Source organism: Anabrus simplex, chromosome 8, assembly GCF_040414725.1.
Source record: "Anabrus simplex isolate iqAnaSimp1 chromosome 8, ASM4041472v1, whole genome shotgun sequence".
Classification (NCBI taxonomy): domain Eukaryota; kingdom Metazoa; phylum Arthropoda; class Insecta; order Orthoptera; family Tettigoniidae; genus Anabrus; species Anabrus simplex.
Window position 1 is genome coordinate 33,897,730 of NC_090272.1, and position 23,313 is coordinate 33,921,042.

Here is a 23,313-nt window from a genome sequence, read left to right on the forward strand (position 1 = left end):
CTAGTGATTAGGATTCGCTGCCAACCAACATTCTGGTGGCGAATATGTAGAGGTGAGAGGAGTAGTAGAAAGGTGGAGTGAGGAAATTCTCTGTTTCACATTCTTTCCCTTGCTATAGAAGTTGTGGATAAGCACAGTGACAGTTGAAACTCTTATAGGGCTTTTGGAACCAGCAGGTAGCCAGCTTCATATAGCACTTGAATCCCTTGTTAGATTATGGTAGAATTTACGTTCTTCACAGACTTTACACAGAGCTTCATAGATACCAACAATGTGACGACGAAATTGAGGGTTATTTAATGAGCGTCTATTTGACTAATTCTACATGAACTAGTAGAACCTCCACTTTTATATCCATAAAATATCAAATTAGGCCTACAGCAGGGGCGTATTCTCCTTGAATGCAAGGCATTCATTGCATGCGTTATGATAATACAAAGAACTGTCTGATGTACGATTTTAAGTTGTTTCAAATCAAATATTAACGATTTCATCTCTCAGAAGTTCAAAAGTTACGCGCAACTGTACTAGTTCCGTTGCTTGACTGCGTGTGGTGCTGGTGTAGTCTCGCCGTCTACTCCACTCTAGGAAGAAAGAGACAGCAAACGGAGTAGTTAAGGATGAAAGGCATTCAATTTTAAGATTGCATTCGGCGGCATACATAGTTCTGAAACCCTCCGAATGATGTCGTTGCAATTGAAACTTGGCCAGACTTTGTCACCCCATACACGTGCTACCGTCTGCCATCTATTAGCAACTTGGAGAAAGTCATGTCCAAATTTACACCTAACGGGACCCACGGATTACCCCCAGCGAGAACCCAATGTGATGAAACTGACCAATGCCACTGGGGTGACTTAGACCTACCTCCAGTGCTTGAGTTCTGGCTGACTAGTGAGTTCATTCATTGTGTTTTTTTGCTGATTAGTGAGTTCATTCTGTGTGTGCTGTTCCTGTGCAATTCGTCGTTTTCGGTGCTCTGTTATATTTTATGCCTATGTGGTATTAACGATGGATGAGTCTAAAACGGATATAATTGTAAATCTGTTTGAAAAGCCATTTGCTGGCCGTTCGTTTGATGAAAAGATTAAAATAGTTAAAGCCGGAAGACCTCTCCCTTCCCTCGCAAATTTAAAAACAGAAAACAAGAACTTCGTTCGCACGTTCAATCCAGAAACTTATAGTAAAACGGTTTGGCTCTGCGGCTCTGAGTCACTAAACAAATTATTCTGTTGGCCTTGCGTATTGTTTGTTGCTGAAAATTCCCCTTGGAACAGCAAGAAACGTGGATATGCAGATCTAAACAATCTGCACACTGCTATTGCGAGGCACGGGAAATCAGATTGTCATATCCACGCATGGATATCCTTAGGTACCTTTGGAAAAACTAGGATAGATTTGCAGTCGGATAAGCAGAAGCAGGAAAATGTTCTAAGGCATAACGAAGCCGTTAAGAAAAATAGAGAAATTCTGAAACGGCTGACCGCGGTGACATGCTTTTTGGGGAAGCAAGAGTTACCATTCCATGGTCACAACGAGGCTAGTGAATCCAACAACAGAGGGAATTACATAGAACTAATTAAATTGTTAGCCGAGTTTGATGAAAAATTAGACAGTCACTTCACAACAGCGAGTGTATTTACAGGACTCTCTCCACTCATCCAGAACGATTTAATTCAAAGCATCTGCACCGTAATGACCGCTGAAATAAAGATTCAGGTTGGGGAAGCTAAATTCGTAGAAATTATGATCGATGAGACTTCTGATGTTTCGAACTTTTCACAGTTATCTATTGTCCTCAGATACGTTCATGATGGTGATGTTGTTGAAAGATTTGTTGGTTTCTATAATGTGAGTTCTGATAGGACAGCGAATGCATTGGTGTGACTTGCGATTGAGTGTCTGGATAACTTTGACTGCCGCGAAAAGTTAGTTGCGCAGACTTTCGATGGAGCTGCGGTGCTTGCAGGTCAGCTGAATGGTGTGCAGGCTAAATTATAAGAAGTAGTTCCTGAGGCTGTATTCACCCACTGCTACGCTCACAAGCTTAATTTAGTCCTCTCTCAAGCCGTATCATGCACAAAAGAATGCCGTATATTCTTCGCAACGATGAGTGGCTTTGCGACATTTTTTAGTAATTCTTCTAAGAGAACTAACCTGCTGGACAGTGTCCTCAAGAAAAGGTTTCCTAAACTAGCTCCAACAAGGTGGAACTATTCTAGCCGTTTAGTACAGACCATCGCGGAATATCGTGCTCCTCTCCAAGAGCTTTACGAAAGCATTTTGGAGGAACCTGGAAACTGGGATAACAATACAATTAATGAGGCAAGCGGGTTTCTTGCGAAGTTAGTAGAATTTCAGTTCAATTTTCTTCTGAACGTTTTTAATGAAATATTTTCATTGACTGATGTTACATATAACATCCTTCAATCTAAGACACTAGACATTGCATATTGTACCAGAGAAGTGAGTTCTTTAGAAACTAAAGTATCTATAATGCGAAACAGTGGATTTGCTAACATCTGGGACAGAACAGAAGAGAAATGTGATCCACCAAGGAAAAGAAGAAAGGAAGAAACTTCATTTTCGGTTAAAGATGAGTATAAGAGGGTTTACCTGGAAATATATGATATTATTCTAGCACAGTTAAAATATCGCTTTTGTTCATTAGGAGATCTGTACTTCATTGAAATGCTTGATTGTAAGAAATTTTCATTTTTTTCCGTCGATTTTCCTGAAGAGCAATTCAGTAAATTGATTGAAGTTTATGGAAAATATTTTGATATAGTACGACTTACATCCGAATTGAGGGCAATGTTCACTTCTGAACACTTCAATGATAAGACTGTGGCTCAAATCCAGAAATTCCTATTGACCAGTGGTCTCCACAGCGGTCTTCCCGAACTTTAGAACGCTCTTTCTCGGCTCTAAAGCGAATAAAATCTTTCGTCCGCAACTCTCAAGGTCAAAGTCGTCTCTCTGCATTAGGAATGATGTCTGTAGAGAAGGACCTTCTTGCCGAGATGAAAACACGTGAGGACTTCTACGGTGACGTCATCAAGGAATTCTGCAAAAAGAATCGCAGAGTCGAGTTCACCTACATGTAATTAGGGTGAGTACTATTGAAATTTACTGATTACATTGTGTCACTGCATGGTTACTAGTTGCATGCCTTGGTGGAGATTCCAGGATACGCCACTGGCCTACAGCGATTATAAAAGGTGTTATTGAGTCAGATACCAACATCAATTGACATTGGTCGAACCAGACTCAAACTTTCTCCAATTGATTTCTAGCTTTGTGATATTTTCCAAAATATCATTCTCAGTCTCAACACATGTTCGTTTTCGAAAGAGGAGTAAGGGTACATGGAAAGAAAAATATGAAGAAACTTTTAGTGTTTGGCTGGAACGCGTATATCACCTAGAGTATTTCACTTTCCGATTATGTTTAATGTCTCAACTCACAGATAAAAGAGGAGGCTTCTTGTTGCAAACAAAATTGAAAATCCGAAATGTAGTTTTCATGAAATAGCGCTTCAAAGTAAGGCAAAATTTGTGCTAAATTTGTGACGTCACACGCATAGTCTGTTATAAGATGGGGCTGTGTTGACTTGTTCACTGACAGAGGAGCAAGTTGACAGCGAAAGGACATACCTGGTTCCCGCTGAGTCACTCTCCTCGACAGGCTATTTGTACTTCTGAGTACTATCGGGTAACTTTTACCGGTACTCATCAGTACAAACAAGAAAGAGAAACATTCGTCTGCGCCTGTGCACTTTTATGAGCACCGCCTACTTGTGTATTTTATGTTCACGCTTCTCAGCGCTACTTCTCCAATCTTTTCCAAGCATCTACAGGAATAATGTGGACAACGGTGTGGGCATCCAGAAGAAGATGGAGAGCACAGCGTACCGGGTACTGAATCAAGGAACAAGCAGGGAGAACGGACCGCGCCGACCCTGCCCTACCGGCCCTATTGGTTTACCACCGAAAAGGCATGGGGCTAACATGCAGACGCAGCTGATCCTGGGCGCTCTCCGAGCAAAGGGCGGCCGGGACGAAGACGTGGACACGGTCCTCCCCTGGGGGATTTTCATACCCCCTACCAACCAGGATTGTGTCGACTACGCCTACTACGAGAAGCAGTTGTCCCAGTTATTGAAGATCATCCGACTGCTTCATCGTGGGGGGGGGGGGGAGGAGGACAGGGGACGTCCCTATAGTCGAGCCACCGGCTGTCCGACCCTGACATTTCTCAGAAAGTGTTGCCTATTTTGAACCGTGCGATATAACAAACGTGAACTCATAAAATATTTCACGCATACGTAGATCAGATTCTGTGTTAATGCGATGGAAATACGCGAAAATGACCTGGAATATATTGAAAACCAAGAATGGTGTAATCATAATAATAATAAAACGTTCCAATTAAAATTAACCGCACGCACTCCAAGAACAGCGCAAATATAACAACAAAACATTCCAGTCAAAATTAAGCACAGCAGGGCTGAGTGGCTCAGACGGTTGAGGCGCTGGCCTTCTGACCCCAACTTGGAAGGTTCGATCCTGGGTCAGTCCGGTGGTATCTGAAGGTGCTCAAATACGACTATCTGGTGTCGGTAGATTTACTGGCACGTAAAAGAACTCCTGCGGGACTAAATTCCGGTATCTCGGCGTCTCCAAAAACCGTAAAAGTAGTTAGTGGGACGTAAAGGAAATAACGTTATATTATTAACTTAAGCACACTCCAGAGAACAGAATAACCGTAACTCAATAATAGTAGAATATAAACGTAATAATAAAATAATAACATTAAAATCCGAACTCTGTAAATAGTATCGTCGTAATTAAAATAAGTCAGAATAACAAATAAAACTCTGAGGATAGTATCACCGTGGTAATAAAAACGTCGCTGGTAGAATAAAATGTCAACATGTTCAGGAATAGTTGCGCTGAAATAATACAATATTGCAATAAAATGAAACGAAGTATGTACCGGTACTCACATTAACTAATCCAAAGGGAGTACCGTACGCCGCACTCTTCGAAAATATCGGTGCCTTCATCCTTGTCACTAATGTCACTACTGTTATCCTTATCCTTGGAAATAATAAAGTCTTCCACTCGACATTCAACAACTCCATCAGCTTCCTTCGCCTGATGTAGATCCTCCCAGGTTTGACTCACAACACTTTTCTACTTATCCTCTGTAACATGTTTGACTGCCTGGTGCACTAAGCTTTCGACATCAGTGAGACGGAAATATTTATTTTCGGCAAGATATCCTTTCACTTGTGCCGAAATTAGCTATATTACATTGAAGTTGCAATGGTAAGGAGGAAGCATACCTACCCTATGACCCTTAGCCGTAGCGATGGAGTCTACTTCGTAGAGCAAAATCTAGGCTTATGGAGTGTTATACTTTGTAGCAACTTCACCTTTGTCATATCTGCCGATATCCCCGGTACATTATTTCCTACCAACCACTAAAGAATGATATTTGTTCTGTCTTTCATTGTCTGTGCTTTGTTTAGTTTCACGGAGTTGTTATAATTACGGAATTGGGACTTACCGTATGTTTGGTAGCAAAGCATTTTTAAACCACGTTGTGAAAGTAATTCCATTCATTTCTTCGTGATAATTACGAGTGCTTTTTTGATCTGAAAAGAACCATAGCTCCCGGAACAAATCCATTAACGCCACTAGCATCAAGCTAATTAAGCCTACTTCCCTCCCCAATAGGTGTTTTGAAAGTCCATGCTAAAGTTTCATCTGTCCAAGCCACCATTTTAGAATGTCTGGCATTTACCCACGTTTCATCCAACCTCACCTCTCTATCAGGACTAGTCTTCAGAATTTCCCTAAAAATCTACCTCGCCATGCTACAATTTCACTTCTCTCCATCGCAGTTTTCCTCCCTGAAAATTTCTTCCAACGAAAGCCAAGTTCTCTCAGCACTTTACTTAAACTGGTCTTTCCTCCACTGAATAAGACAGATTCCTCCAAAGAGGAAAGTAGTTTATCACATATGGCAAATTCCCTCCTCATGCAATAACTATTATGTCTGCTTATCGTATCATTTTAAATGCATCTAGTGATGCCTTGGTCTTCGTTTTTCAGGAGTATGCAGCACTTTAAAAGGTGTGTAAAAATCCACTGGACACTTTTCTTTTGTTACACTTTTCAGTCATCCTACCTACTTTTAAAGCGTCACAAACTCGATCCGCCACTTTTATAACAGGAAGAAATGGCTCACCTTTATCACGCTTTTTCTCAAAATATTCACATAGCCGGTGTATAAATTCACGGCATTTGCTCGTATAACAACTGTTTTTTTTCTTAATTGTTTCCGATGATCCACTGGCCATGCCACAATAACAAAAACAAATGGCTTACACACACCGTGAACACATGAGTTTCATGCAGGCTAGAGAGCAACTGAGGCCACGTGTTTCTCTTCAAACAAGTGGCATCACCGCACCAGCAGTAGACGGGACTCATGTCAACATGAACAGTGATTGGAGCTTGCTGTTAAATTTTAAATCTGGCACGCCAGTGACTCCAGGCTTCGTAAGACGTGACAATTATTCTACCACTAGCAGAACTCTTAGTAATTTTTGCGGTAAAATAACTGGGGTACTTCCCGAAGTACCCTCAGACGACGGAGCCGTCCGCCACCTGCGCAGGCCACCCAGGAAGGCCCATCACCCGGGCGCAAACCAGGAAGGAGGTACAGAGAAGGATGGCCCCGGGCGTTCAGAGGCTGCTACCCAGGCCCGGCTGCTAGCGCCTCTTTCACGAAGCATATATCAACGTGTGCCTCATAAGGCAGAGAATGCACACAGATGCCAGCAACGATCGACGCCACGGCCACCAGCCTGGAGGGAGAAGCTGACACTGCAGCGGGGCGACCCGCTACTCCACGATCACCAGGCCAGGAGAAGGACCACTATACTCCGGACCACCTTTTGAGCAGACTAAAGCGGAAGTGATTGTATAGACCAGGGGATGGCGCGGGCGACAGGGGCAGCGACTTCGGTGTTGTCACACGGTTGGTGAGGGGGCAAGAAGGGTACGCTTCTCAGAGCGAGTTTTGGCAATGTGCAGTCAATGCGGAGCTGCCATACTTACTCACTCAGTGGATGTCCTGAACACGTGAGTGCAGTTTCAATCACAGTCTGTTTAAAGAATCAGTGAGAGAATTTTATCAGTGTGCTTCGCTTTTACAAAAACAGTGTATGTGCGTATTGTGTGCTAATTCATAATTCTTGTAGTCTCTTGTACGTTTGTAGGTTTCTTCTTACTCGTTATTGGATATTATTGTGCAATGGATCCGAACAAAAATTTACCAGACTGTTATCAGTTGAAGAAGAAACGCAAGATATTTACTTCCGGCGAGAGAAATATGATTCTGTCTGTTTATAAGCATTTCCGAGCGAACAGTATTGACGGCGGGATTAGTTTACCTCGTGTGCTGACCCCGGTTCTGATTCCGATTTGGGTGTGCAGCCACTCGATAGTGACACAGGTTAATTACTGCGGCACAAGATACGCTGACGCTTAATCCTCCTGCATGATAATAATAACCTCCCGAAGGTATCACCACCTTGACGAAGGCAAAATATATTTTGCCGGGTGTTTATTGGAGGCTTGCGTGGTCAAATGATCCTTAGAGCTATGCCGGCGGGAGCATCTGCTCCTGGTAGGGCCACCCAAGCCGGACAGGTCTAAGGTGATGATCCAGACTAAGAGTGATACCCTGGTCCTCCAGGTTGGGGGTTGAGCGTAGGGTTAACTCCCCTACCTCGTAAAAAAACCAACTGTTACGGATACCTTAAGAATGAATAATGCAGGACTGGAAAACTTGGTGGCGAACCGGCGAGAAAAACGGCTAAAGAGAAGGAAAAATGATATTATATTAGCAACGTGGAATGTTAAGACATTGAAGAGACCTGGCAAGTTAAAAGTATTAAGGAATGAAATGGATAAGTATGGAGTGAAAATAGCAGCTCTACAGGAACTAAGATGGAAAGGGCAAGGGATGATGATGTCTGGACAACATATTTTGATGTACAGTGGAGAAAAAGCAGGCAGTAATGGCACAGGATTCCTCATACATAAGTCAGTAAAGCAAAGCGTGATCAACTTTACTCCAATCAATGATAGGATGTGCTCTGTGAGAATTAGGGCAAAATTCTTCAACGTAACTGTGTTTTGTGTGTACGCCCCTACTGAGGAGGCAGAAGATGAGAAGAAAGATGCATTTTATACCAAATTGGAGGAAGAAATTAATAAAGTTCAAAGGCATGATGTAAAAATTATCCTTGGAGATTTAAATGCAAAAATTGGAAGAGAAGAAGTGTACAAACACTTAGTAGGGAAAGAAAGCCTGCTTGAAGTAAGTAATGATAACGGATTGAGATTGATTGATTTTGTGAGTGGAAATCAGATGATAATTAAAAGTACTTGGCATCCTAGGAAAAACATTCACAAGGAGACCTGGATTTCACCAGATGGTGTGACAAGAAATCAAATAGACCATGTTATCATAGACAGGCGACATGCATCAGATATTATGGATGTTAGAAGCTGCAGAGGTGCTGATGCAGATACAGACCACTATCTTGTTAGAGTCAAGTACAGACAAAAAATAGATTTGGCAAGAACGGAAAAAGTAACAAGAAAGGCAAAGCACAATATTGAAGGACTAAAAAATGAGGAATTGCAAGAGAAATACAAAAAGAAAATAGCTGAATCTTTGGCAATAAAAAGGGAATTATGGGAGAAAGGAGAAGTGGAAGATAAATGGGAGATACTGAAAACAACTATCAGTGAAGTTGCAGATAGTACCTTGGGAAAGAAGAAATTGGTAAAGAGAGCAGAATGGTTTGATGAGGAATGTTCAACATTAATCCAAGAGAGGAATGATGCTAGGAACAGAATGCTTCAAAGGAGAACAAGACAAACAGTAGAAGAGTATAGAGAGAAACGAAGAAGAGCAGATAAGATATGTAGATATAAGAAAAGAGCTTTTGAAAGAAAGAGAATCGAAGAACTGGATGAAATGAAGGATAGAAACGAGGTACGAAAGTTCTATGAAAGAACAAAAGACATTAAGAGAGGGTTTCAACCAAGAGCTGTTTTCTTCAAGGATAAAGATGGAAACCTTCTGGGTGATAAAAGCAAAGTGCTTGGAAGATGGCAGGAGTATTTTTACGAGTTACTCAATGGAAATAATGAAGATGATAGAGAGGAGGAAAATATAAATGTTGATGGGGAAGAAAGAGAATTGGAAGAGGAATCAGTAAAAGAGCCAGACTTAGAAGAGGTCAAAGCTGCAATTAATGCATTAAAGAATAATAGAGCCCCAGGTGAAGATGGAATGGAGTCAGAGCTGTTGAGATATGGGGGAGAGGGAATAGAAATGGCTGTTTATGAATTGATTAAGGAGGTTTGGACAAAGGAGGAAATACCCAAGGATTGGACATTGGGTATAATTTACCCATTACATAAAAAGGGAGATAAGGCAGTATGTGGAAATTATCGAGGGATCACCTTGCTGGATGGAACGTACAAGGTTTTTGGTAAGGTACTAGCCTTAAGATTGGAATTATGGATGGAAAGAATATTAGGGGATTACCAAGCAGGTTTTAGAAAACATCGCTCTACTCTGGATCAGATATTTATATTACGACAAGTGCTAGAGAAATTTTATGAATATGACAAACAGCTACATCAGCTGTATGTTGATTTTAAACAGGCACATGACAGTCTAGATAGGGGTAAAATTTACAAGATTATGAAAGAATTTGGAATCCCAAGGAAATTGATTAGATTAACAGAAATGACTTTGAAAACAATGGTATGCAAGGTGAGAGTGGAGCAAGATCTGTCAGAGGAGTTTTTAGTGGAGAGAGGACTAAGACAGGGAGATGTACTTTCCACACTTCTTTTTAACCTAGCATTGGAAAAAGTAATCCGTGAATTGCCCATCAACCCAGGGGGAACCATTTTGAACAGATTAGTACAAGTGATAGCATATGCTGATGATGTAGCAATAATTGCAAGAAATGAAAGAGCTCTTGAAGAGAGCTACTCAGTATTAGAAGGGAAAGCACGGGACCTAGGACTAGAAGTGAATATAAACAAAACAAAATATATGAAGATGGGAGATACAGAGGGAGTAAGAGGAAGGACCCCAGTAAGATTAAATGGGAAGGAATATCAAAGAGTCACATCTTTCAAATATCTAGGCTCTATAATAACAGAGGACAATAAAACCTCCGTGGAAATACAGGAGAGGATAACAAGTGGAAACCGATGCTTTTACGCCTTGCAAAATATGTTTAAATCCAGGAATGTCAGCAGGAATACAAAAATTAAAATATACACAACAGTACTAAGACCAATAGTTATGTATGGCTCAGAATGCTGGGTGATGACCTCCAGAGAAGAACAGTGGCTGTTACGGTGGGAAAGGAAGATATTGAGAAAGATATTCGGTGCAGTAAGAGAGCAGGATGGGTGGAGAATGAGGACAAATGTAGAGCTGCAAGGACTGTTTGGCCAGCCAGATATTGTTGCTAAAATTAAGCAGGGAAGAATTAGGTGGGCCGGTCATGTTCAGAGAATGGCAGAAACCTGCACCGTAAAAAAGGTGTTTATAGGGAAACTTGATGGAAGGAGGAGAAGAGGAAGACCCAGGAAAAGGTGGATTGATGATGTTGAGGATGACCTTAGAAAGTTAGGAGTTAAACGTTGGAGAAGAAAAGCTGAGGACCGAGATGAATGGAGGCAGGTGATAAAGGAGGCCAAGGACCTACAAGGACTGTAGCGCCGACCAGTAAGTAAGTAAGTAAGTATGATAATAATAATAATAATATGTAATAATATTTTTATAAAAATATATTTGTAATAACTAATTTATTGAAATTGTACTGGACAAAGCGGAGGTGGGACAGGTTTTTGCTGGATCCCCAACTTCATCCGTCAGTTCCAAGTTAATTCCAGTACGAGTAGGCCCATATATAATCCTCACTTCTCTCCCTTTTTCATAAATCGCTCGTGAGTAGCAACTCATTTCAATCAGAAATCAGGCCATATATTTAGATAATAATAGTGAATAATAAATAATTATATATGTTAATAATAATAATATGTAATAATATTTTTATAGTCCGCCTCTGTGGTGTACTGGTTAGCATGATTAGCTGCCACCCCCGGAGGTCCGGGTTCGATTCCCGGATCTGCCACGAAATTTGAAAAATGGTACGAGGGCTGGAACGGGGTCCACTCAGCCTCGGGAGGTCAACTGAGTAGAGGGGGGTTCGATTCCCATCTCAGCCATCCTTGAAGTGGTTTTCCGTGGTTTCCCAGTTCTCCTCCAGGCAAATGCCTGGATGGTACCTCACTTAAGGCCACGGCCGCTTCCTTCCCTCTTCCTTGTCTGTCCCATCCAATCTTTCCATCTCTCCACAAGGCCCCTGTTCAGCATAGCAAGAGAGGCTGCCTAGGCGAGGTACTGGTCATTCTCCCCAGTTGTATCCCCCGACCCGAAGTCTGAAGCTCCAGAACATTGCCCTTGATGCGGTAGAGGTGAGATCCCTTGCTGAGTCCGAGGGTAAAGAAAACCCTGGAGGGTAAACAGATTAAGAAGAAGAATATTTTATAAAAATATATTTGTAATAAGTAATTTATTGAAATTGTGCTATGAAATTGTAGTTAGTACATTAAAATTGTGAAAGCCTCCGTGGCTCAGGTAGCAGCGCGTCGGCCTCTCAACGCTGGGTTCCGTGGTTCAAATCCCGGTCACTTCATGTGAGATTTGTGCTGGACAAAACGGAGGCGGGACAGGTTTTTCTCCGGGTACTCCGGTTTTCCCTGTCATCTTTCATTCCAGCATCACTCTCCAGTATCATTTAATTTCATCTTCCCCAGAGGAGTGAAACAGGCTTCGGCAGCCGGCTCAATTCCTGTCCTCGCCGCAAGATGGGGCTTCATTTATTCCATCCCTGACCCTGTCATTGACTGGAAAACAGATTGTAGGTTTTCACATTTAAAATGTAATTCAGTAAATTAATTGTTTAAAGATGTAAGCCGTTAAAAAACTGTACGGGATTCTAACACGCATACGTTAATGTACTAATTATTTTAAATTCATTCGAGGTTCAATCCGTGAGCCGTGCTGTATTATAGTGGTGGAGTACAACTTTTAATCGCGCGCCGGCTCATTTGGCAACCACGGCGAGTGTGACGAGACAATGACGTCACTTCCGCTTTAGTCTGCTCAAAAGGTGGTCCGGAGAATAGGACGAGGTCTCTTCCCCTGCCGAGAAGAGACCGCAACCTGGTTGGAAGCAGGCGCCGCCTCAGACCCAAGAAGGAGACGCCGGCCCATCAGTAAAGGGCCGCCCAGCAGCACCCCAGGACTGCTCCTAGGAAGGCAGTCGAACGAAGGGCCAGTCAGGAAAGGACTTCCGCGGGTCGCTGCAGTCAGGTGAGATCGAAACGCCCCATCACCAGCTCTTGCAGTGTTTCTGCTACTTGAGGTGGGGCCACCGTCAGGATAGATGTGGGCTTCAAATGAAATGAAACCGCTGTAGTGGTGATCACCATTACACGGCCTGCGCAGCACTTAAGGTGGTGCCAACTGCGTGGGGGGGGGGGCACCCGGCCTCTCATCGCAGTTGCCCGGTCTTCAGGGACATGGCCAGGCCGGAGAGGAAGGAAAAATGAAAAGGCGTATGGCTTTTAGTGCCGAGAGTGTCCGAGGACAAGTTCGGTTCGCCAGATGCAGGTCTTTTGATTTGAATCCCGTAGGCAACCTGCGCGTCGTGATAAGGATGAAATGATGATGAAGACGGTACATACACCCAGCCCCCGTGCCAGCGAAATTAACCAATTAAGGTTAAAATTCTCGACCCTGCCGGGAATCGAACCCGGGACCCCCGTAACCAAAAGCCAGCACGCTTACCATTAGCCATGGAGCTGGACGGAGAGGAAGGAGGCCCAATGCAATGCACTGCAACCATCCAGCAGGTCCCGCCTAGACGGGCTTGGCCTCATTCTCCGGGATTGGGGACTGGGTACGAGAGACCCTAAGGGGATCGGGCGGTGCGGCAGGCCCTGGTGGCTCTTGCCGCATAGATCACAACCGGCAAGGCCCGTGGCTAGTTACGGCAGTGCTCAGAAGGACTGATCACCTGAATAACTGGACTGGGAGGAATAGGCTAATGACTTGTACATGTTACCAGTGGCGAAACTACTTGGAGTCATTTGAGGCAATGCCTACCCTAAGAAATAAAGAATGGCTAAGGAGCGCGAGTGTACTTATTGTGGGTGTGGTGAGGCATTGAGGGGTATGAGGGAGGAGTTGGAAAGTTTGAGGGAGATAATTAGGATTCTCACAGAAGACAGGAAGGAAGATAGGACTCCCTCAAACAATGTACAGGTTACAGTAGGTGTACAAGAGGGAGGGGAAGGAAAGGGAGGAGTTGTAGAAGACAGGTGGTCTAATGTTCTAAGGGGAAGGAGATTGCAGGCCAAGGGCTCTATTCAGGATCAGAATTCAGGACAGGTGTCTGTGCGAAATCGGTACGAGTCACTCCAGGTAGAACAACAGAGGGAAGATGAGGGACAGGGAACTGTTGCTGAGATGCATGGAAGTAGGAGGAAGGGAAAAGGTAGGAAAGGGAAATGTAGAGTAGAGGATAGGAAAAGACAGGTGGAACAGGGTCATGGGAAGGAGGAAAGGGAGGAGGAAGTAGCTTCTGCAGCTATCAGGAAAGATAGGGCTGACCAGGAGGGGAGGGGATCAAATGAGGTCGGTAGGGTTGAGGCTCTGGTCATGGGGGATTCCACCGTTAGACACGTGGGGAAAGTGTATGGAGGAAAGGGAACCAGGGTAGAATGTTATCCAGGAATTAGGTTGAGGCAGATGTTGAGGAAAGTAGAAGAGAGGGAGGAGGGGAAGGAGAAGGTGGTAGTGTTTCACGTTGGTACCAACAACGTAAGGCAAGCTGATATAAGTACCAACATAGTTGGAGATATGTGGGATCTGGTAAATGCAGCACGGGTGAAGTTTAAGAAAGCGGAGGTTGTTATTAGTGGAATACTGTGTAGGAGGGATATTGACTGGAGGGTGATTGGGGATTTAAATGAGACTATGGAGTGGGTATGTGGGAAACTGGGAGTGAAATTTCTAGATCCTAATGGGTGGGTAGGAGATAGGGATCTGCGCTCGGATGGCCTTCATTTAAACCGCAGTGGTACGTATAAGTTAGGAAATTTCTTTGGGAGGGTAATAGGGAGGTACATTCAGGGAAACGGGATGGCCTAGGGAGCGGTGATAAGGGAACAGGGAACTTGAAATCAAGTAGGGATGACATAAAATTGTTAGTGCTGAACTGTAGAAGTATTGTAAAGAAAGGAATAGAATTAAGTAATTTAATAGATATATATTTACCAGATATTGTAATAGGAGTTGAATCATGGCTGAGAAATGATATGATGGATGCAGAAATTTTCTCACGGCACTGGAGTGTGTATCGTAGAGATAGGATAGGAAAGGTGGGAGGGGGAGTTTTCATTCTGGTGAAAGAAGAATTTGTAAGCTACGAAAAAGTTAAAGATGAGACACATGAAATTCTAGGTGTAAGGCTCATTTCTAAAGATAATAGGCAACTTGATATATTTGGAGTGTACAGATCGGGAAAGGGTAGCACTGATGCGGATTCGGAATTATTTGATAGGATAGTCAGCTATGTGGGAAACGACATGGAAAGAAATGTGCTTGTAGCGGGAGATCTGAACTTGCCAGATGTAAATTGGGAAGGAAATGCGAACGACAGGAAGCATGACCAACAAATGGCAAATAAGTTAATATGGGAAGGACAGCTGATTCAGAAAGTGATGGAACCAACCAGAGGGAAAAATATCCTGGATGTGGTGCTGATAAAACCAGATGAGCTCTATAGGGAAACAGAAGTAATAGATGGTATTAGTGATCATGAGGCTGTTTTTGTGGTAGTTAAAAATAAATGCGATAGAAAGGAAAGTCTTAAAAGTAGGACTGTTAGGCAGTACCATATGGCTGATAAAGCAGGTATGAGGCAGTTTCTAAAAAGTAACTATGATCGGTGGAAAACGGTAAATAAAAATGTAAACAGACTCTGGGATGGGTTTAAAGAAATTGTTGAGGAATGCGAAAACAGGTTTGTACCTTTAAAGGTGGTAAGGAATGGTAAAGACCCACTTTATTATAATAGAGAAATAAAGAGACTAAGAAGGAGGTGCAGACTGGAAAGAAATAGAGTTAGAAATGGCTGTGGAAGTAAGGAGAAATTGAAGGAACTTACTAGAAAATTGAACCTAGCAAAGAAGGCGGCTAAGGATAACATGATGGCAAGCATAATTGGCAGTCATACAAATTTTAGTGAAAAATGGAAGGGTATGTATAGGTATTTTAAGGCAGAAACAGGTTCCAAGAAGGACATTCCAGGAATAATTAATGAACAAGGGGAGTGTGTATGTGAGGATCTTCAAAAGGCAGAAGTATTCAGTCAGCAGTATGTAAAGATTGTTGGTTACAAGGATAATGTCGAGATAGAGGAAGAGACTAAGGCCAAAGAAGTAATAAAATTTACATATGATAAAAATGAAATTTACAATAAGATACAAAAGTTGAAAACTAGAAAAGCAGCTGGAATTGATCAGATTTCTGGGGATATACTAAAGACAATGGGTTGGAATGTAGTACCATATCTGAAGTACTTATTTGATTATTGTTTGGTCGAAGGAGTTATACCAGATGAATGGAGAGTTGCTATAGTAGCCCCTGTGTATAAAGGAAAGGGTGATAGACATAAAGCTGAAAATTACAGGCCAGTAAGTTTGACATGCATTGTATGTAAGCTTTGGGAAGGCATTCTTTCTGATTATATTAGACATGTTTGTGAAATTAATAACTGGTTCGATAGAAGGCAATTCGGTTTTAGGAAAGGTTATTCCACTGAAGCTCAACTTGTAGGATTCCAGCAAGATATAGCAGATATCTTGGATTCTGGAGGTCAAATGGACTGTATCGCGATTGACATGTCTAAAGCATTTGATAGGGTAGATCATGGGAGACTACTGGCAAAAATGAGTGCAATTGGTCTAGACAAAAGAGTGACTGAATGGGTTGCTATATTTCTAGAAAATAGATCTCAGAGAGTTAGAGTAGGTGAAGCTTTGTCTGACCCTGTAATAGTTGAGAGGGGAGTTCCTCAGGGCAGTATTATCGGACCTTTATGTTTTCTTATATATATAAATGATATGAGTAAAGGAGTGGAATCGGAGGTAAGGCTTTTTGCGGATGATGTTATTCTCTATAGAGTGATAAATAAGTTACAAGATTGTGAGCAACTGCAACGTGACCTCGAAAATGTTGTGAGATGGACAGCAGGCAATGGTATGTTGATAAACGGGGCTAAAAGTCAGGTTGTGAGTTTCACAAATAGGAAAAGTCCTCTCAGTTTTAATTACTGCGTTGATGGGGTGAAAGTTCCTTTTGGGGATCATTGTAAGTATCTAGGTGTTAATATAAGGAAAGATCTTCACTGGGGTAATCACATAAATGGGATTGTAAATAAAGGGTACCGATCTCTACACATGGGTATGAGGGTGTTTAGGGGTTGTAGTAAGGATGTAAAGGAGAGTGCATATAAGTCTCTGGTAAGACCCCAACTAGAGTATGGTTCCAGTGTATGGGACCCTCACCAGGATTACCTGATTCAAGAACTGGAAAAAATCCAAAGAAAAGCAGCTCGATTTGTTCTGGGTGATTTCCGACAAAAGAGTAGCGTTACAAAAATGTTGCAATGTTTGGGTTGGGAAGAATTGAGAGAAAGAAGAAGAAGAGCTGCTCGGCTAAGTGGTATGTTCCGAGCTGTCAGCGGAGAGATGGCGTGGAATGACATTAGTAGACGAATAGGTTTGAATGGCGTTTATAAAAGTAGGAAAGATCACGATATGAAGATAAAGTTGGAATTCAAGAGGACAAACTGGGGCAAATATTCATTTATAGGAAGGGGAGTTAGGGATTGGAATAACTTACCAAGGGAGATGTTCAATAAATTTCCAATTTCTTTGAAATCATTTCGGAAAAGGCTAGGAAAGCAACAGATAGGGAATCTGCCACCTGGGCGACTGCCCTAAATGCAGATCAGTATTGATTGATTGATTGATTGATTGATTGATTGATTGATTGATTGATTGATTGATTGATTGATTGATTGATTGATTGATTGATTGATTGATTGATTGATTAAACATAACTATCGTAACAAATGTATCTGCCGTTGTTATTGTGTTAAATCAACAATAATCTCTTTTTGATATGTGCTACATGATGATAGCAGATGATGTGCTTCGCTGATCGCCCTGCTAGATGGCGACAGCAGACTACTTGTTCTGACAGGGAGGTAGTCTCTAACTTGTCTCACCCAGGACTTTTTGTTTTATTTCCCTTCCGTCAGCTTGTGAATGTCGCGGGTTGGTGGAGGAAGGGTACGTTTACCGCCCGCACTCCCCTCTCCCCAAGGTCTAGAGCCCAGAGAGGCAAGCCTCCTTGCTATTTGAGAGTGTAGTAACTCCCCGCGCGAAGGTGACAATGAAGTACCCTATTGTTAAGAGTGTGCTTTTCTTTTGAATTAGTAGACAATCCATGCATTATTGGCTGTATTTGTGACAATTCAGACATGGACTGTTAGTTGTGTAAAACGAGACAATAGTATCAGGCAGGCTCTTCATTCATAATCTGACAGCGTTTCATTCATTTTTAGTAGATCCTCAAAAAGAGCTCATCGTCTGGCATCCAAAGGATTCAGACTTCCACAAGCATGCGCTACCCGTGAGAGCTTTCACTCGAGAGCAGTCCACACAATATTTTCACACTATGATGATCTAAGGTTTTTGAAGACATTGCAGAGAATGATGAGGGTTGGGACAGTGAGTCGTAAAATTCTGCTGTAGGGTTGCTTAACATACTCAAGAAGGCCCAATTCATTTATTTGCTCTGTCTCTGTAGATAAAATTTTGTTTGTAGAGACCATATCGTTGCTCTACTGCAACATAGAAGCACACCTGATGTAATTCTGTGCAATACTGAAATTAGAAAAACTACTGTATCCTCAAGGTCCTGCGATCAGAATGTACAGTATCATCTTGCGTTGTAAAATGTCGCAAAAATAAATAACGAGATAAATGTAGACGACAGGACATTCCAAAAGCTCAAAATGTTAACATATGAAATTCTTGCCACCTTAATTATGCAAATGGAAATACGGTTTGGCGATTTTGAAAGCATCCAGTTTGAGTTGTTGGATCAAACTCAGTTCATAGTTTACAAAGAGAGCTTCCCTGCTATTAAACTGTACAGTCTTATGAACATTTACCGCTGTTTTAATAGAAAAAGACTAGAAAGTGAATTGATTAAGATTTATTTCGATATAGAAAAACATTTGTCCTCTAAAACTTTTACATTACATTGTCCTCAATGACCTCGAACCAGTGTATGTGGAAATGTATTATTATTATTATTATTATTATTATTATTATTATTATTATTATTATTATTATTATTGCTCTTTGTTTTACGTCGCACCGACACAGATAGGTCTTATGGCGACGATGGGACAGGAAAGGCCAAGGAATGGGAAGGAAGCGGCCGTGGCCTAAATTAAGGTAGATTTGCCTGGTGTGAAAGTGGGAAACCACGGAAAACCATCTTCGGGGCTGCCGACAGTGGGGTTCGAACCCACTATCTCCCGGATGCGAGCTCACAGCTGCGCGCTTCTAACCGCACGGCCAACTCGCCCGGTTGTGGAAATGTCAAAATTGATTCCTTTAATATGAACATTTCCTGTGACCACTGAAGGGAGTATGAGCACTCTGTAGAGGATAAAAACATACTTGCGTAATTCAATGAGCAATGAAAGACTCGGCAGTCTTCGTACCATTTCTAGCGAGAAAATGCTTGTGAAGAAATTGGTAAGTGATCAAGTATTGAAGGACCGAGTGATTGACCATTTTGCAACCAAGACAACTCGACGTTTGGAACTACTGTACAAGAAACTTTAAGGTAAGATTTACTGCCTACCCATTAATTAACTAATGATGATGATGCTTGTTGTTTTAAGGGGCCTAACAGCGAAGGTCATCGGCCCCTAATGGTACGAAATGAAAGAACAAAAATTACAAAGGCATCCACTGACCAAAATAAAAATAAAAAATGTCATGAAGAATGAATGGATGGACAGGAACCCAACAAAACACAAAACAAACAAAAACAAAAACCAGTGGATCGGATTCAATAGAGAACGAAAATAACAGTATTACCGACCAAGGAACCACTTATAAAGCACAATGATGCTTGGTGTCTAAAGGGGGTGCAAAATCCACGTCTAAGGCCCCACAGAATGGTACATGTCGCGAGTAAAATAGAACCATGGTAAGTGTCATGTTGGGGTATTAATCAGAAGTAGCGAACACTCACGGTGTTCCACAAAAGATGGTACTACTCACAAGTATTGTACTTCGTACAGGTAACGCAGACCTATGGTGTTACACACACAATGGCGTCACTTACAGCCAACGCAAACCGATGAGTTTCCGCACCTAGGGTACTAGTCACGGGTGCCGGTCCCAAGGGCCCCGTGGTGTTCCGCACATAGTGAGTACTAATCACAGGCAACGCAGACCCACGGTGTCGCTCATATAGTGGTACAACTCACAGGCTACGCCCAGACCCGCGGTGTTGCCCACATGGGTACAACGCACGGGTACTGGAATCCACCAGGCCAGGCTTTGTACTGCAACGAATCACAAACATATTTCGTACCATATTAGTGATACTACTCGCAAGTACATGCAACCCATGGTGTTCCCCGCATGATGGTACGAATCAAGAGTAGTTGCATGGTTCTAATTCATTCATCCCTTGGTCGCCCCTTTTAGTCGCCTCGCACGACAGGCAGGGGATACCGTGGGTGTATTATTCGTCAGCCTCCCCACCCACAGGGGGTGTGTGTTTGGTCCGCGAGAGGTATTTTATTTCCCTCAAGTCCGCCGGCAAGCCGGTTAGGACCCCCCTATCCGCCACCTGGGACGCGCCACGTGGGAGTATCACCTCTCCCCCTGCTACGCCTGCGTAGCAGGTTCGTGGTAATTAACTAATAGCTTCGCCACTGCATGTTACCTATTCCTAACTAACACTATCCCCTGACCTTCCCAGAGCCACATTTTTGTATGTGCTATTTACGATAAATCAGGTTTTACATGTAGGCATCTTTCTCTTTCCGCCTATGTGGCTTTGTCCTGACCCTTAATACGACATTTTTACACCACCTTACCAACACAAAGTTTGGCTGGTAGCATGTCTGACAGGGAAACAGACCGATACTTCTGTAGTATCACTTCCTAATCCTCCTTGCTAACTCTTTCTTCTTAGGACTAATAGCATGTCAGAGGCGATGTATATTAGAGTCGACCGTCACGCGTGTGGTACGGGCTCCGGGGAACCCCGGAAAAACAAAAGACTCGCACGCTCAGTTGGAAGTTAGCTGTCGTTGTGAATACATGCCATTTTTGCCAAACCAGATCTTAAGATTCTTACGACTTCCATCACAGAACAAAATAACGTTGAACTAATTACTGTAGAAGTTAGTAACCTTGTAATTTCCTCTGTCTACAAGCCTCCCAATGAGGAATTCTCATTTAATCCTCCTGTTAATTTCAGCAGTCGGAAACTCTCTGTTATTTTTGGTGATTTCACTGTTTGGGGCTATTCTCAAGATTATTCAAATGGAGATGCCGTACTAGAGTGGGCAGAACTGCATCGACTATCCTTTTTCCATGATAATAATCTTCCTCCATCTTTTAATAGTGGTAGTTGGCAACGTGGATACAACCCTGATCTTATTTCTGTGAGCGAGAAATTAGCTAATCAAAGCATAAAGTCAATTTGTACACCGATTCCTAACACACAACACCGCCCAGTTATGTGTCAGTTGGTATCAGCAATCCGGCCACACACCGTGCACTTCAGCCGAAGGTACAGTTTCAAGAAGGCAGACTGGCAAAAAATCACCACAGTGCTTGATGAGAGGATTACAACAATTGATCCCGTTCCAAAGGCATATGAAGATTTCTTGGAAGTCGTCTAGTATTGCTCCAGAAAAGCTATTCCTAGAGGATGTAGGACCAGTTACATTCGAGGTTTTACCTCTGAAAATCCACTTTGCTGAAAGAATATCAAGACCTTTTCAAAAAAGGTCCCTTCAGTGACGAAACTATCCACAGCGAACAGCGTGTTATTTCCTCCATTTCAGAATCCAAACGTAACCAATGGATTAAATGAATGGAAGAGCTGGATGTGGGAAGAAACAGTTACAACGCGTGGAGGTTACTTAGGCACCTCAGTAATGATACATCTAAGACCTTAGTACATAGCAACGTTTCGGCAAATGAAATAGCTAGTCAGCTCGTAGAGAGCGGCAAATCAAATAAAGCTGGGAGAGGATCAAAACAAAAAGAAGAAAAGCCGACTAATCAGGAATACAGCATTCTCTCTAACAGGTTTCCTATGGAAGATCTACATAGAGCGCTGAATAAATGCAAAAATGGTAATGATGACATTTGTATTGAGCAACTCAAAAGATTTGGTCCTGTCAGTAAGCAATGGCTCTTGGACTTATTCAACAACTGCATCAAATATTGCAAAATTCCAAAACTGTGGAGAAAAGCAAGAGTTATAGCTATACTCAAAACTGGCAAGAACGCAGGTGATCCGAAGAACTACCGACCAATCTCTTTGTTGTGTCATTTATACAAAATCTTAGAATGATTCTTGACAGACTATCTGAAGTGATAGACCCATTACTCATATCAGAACAAGCCGGCTTTCGACCAGGGAAAATTTGTACTTCCCAAATACTGCACCTCATACAATATATAGAATACGGCTATGAAAACAACAAAGTCACTGGAGTAGTTTTTGTTGACTTGACATCAGCCTACGATATAGTTAATCACCATATACCGCTTCGTATAATGCACAGTATAAATAAGGACTATAAACTCACCCAAATGATTGAGTGCTTTCTACAAAACGGAAGGTTTTTTGTTGAATTCCAAGGCCAGAGGAGTAGATAGAGGAACTTAAAGAATGACCTTCCTCAAGGGAGTGTGCCAGCACCTATACTTTCCAACATCTACACCAATGATCAGCCTCGCCCACAAGGGACAAAGAGCTTTATTTATGCAGACGATATCGCTCTGGCAGCTCTTGAGGAAACGTTTGAACTAGCTGAAGATCTACATAGAGCTTTACAAATTCTAAGTGGTTATTACCAAGAGAACTAACTAAAGCCAAACCCAGCAAAAACAGAAGTCTGTGCCTTCCAACTAAAAAATCGACAGACTGCGAGAAAATTGCAAGTGATTTGGGAAGGTAAAATATTAGAACACTGCTTCACTCCCAAATATCTAGGAGTAACTCTTGACCGAGCACCAACCTATAGAACACACTGTCTGAACACCAAAAGGAAGGTATTTGAAAGGAACAACATTATTCGGAAATTATCGGGTTCAACCTGGGTTCGCATCCTCTCCTTTTAAGAACATCAGCAATAGCCCTCTGTTATTCAGTAACAGAATACGCCTGCCCTGTCTGGTGTAGATCTAGTCATGCTGATCAAGTGGATGTCGCCTTAAATTAAACCTGCAGACTCATTACAGGATGTTTGAGACCTACACCACTTGATAAAGTTTATTGTCCAGCAGGTGTCCCAATTCCACATATTCGCCGTGAGTGTGCATCCAGACTGGAGAAATCTAAAGCACTGAACCTGACGACCCATACTTTATGTGGGTACTATCCAGCCACCCAACGGCTCAAATCAAGGAAAAGCTTTCTCCATACAACTGAAAGCCTCACTAAATCACCATCGAACTTCAGAGTGAATTCATGGCGCTCCAGATCCAGCCACCTTGCAGGATGGATGATGCCTCCCAAAAGACTTCCTCCAGGCCACGAGGAAAGCTGGTCAACATGGAAGACGCTCAACAGGTTGCGTTCAGGAGTTGGAAGAACAAAGACCGACATGAGAAAGTGGGATTTTGTTTGTGACTCCACTCTATGTGAATATGGTGAAGAACAGACAATGAGCCATCTTCTTGTTTGTAACTTCTGTCCAACTACTTGCTCTCTCCAGAATGTGATCGACACTACCAAGGAAGCATGTAAATTAGCCGCTTATTGGTCATACCACAT

The 23,313-nt window shown here is 42.4% G+C and overlaps 1 pseudogene; it reads left to right on the plus strand.

The window, feature by feature from the left end:
* LOC137501895 (uncharacterized) overlaps positions 1-23,313 on the plus strand; it is a 142,756-nt pseudogene that overhangs the window by 44,737 nt on the left and 74,706 nt on the right.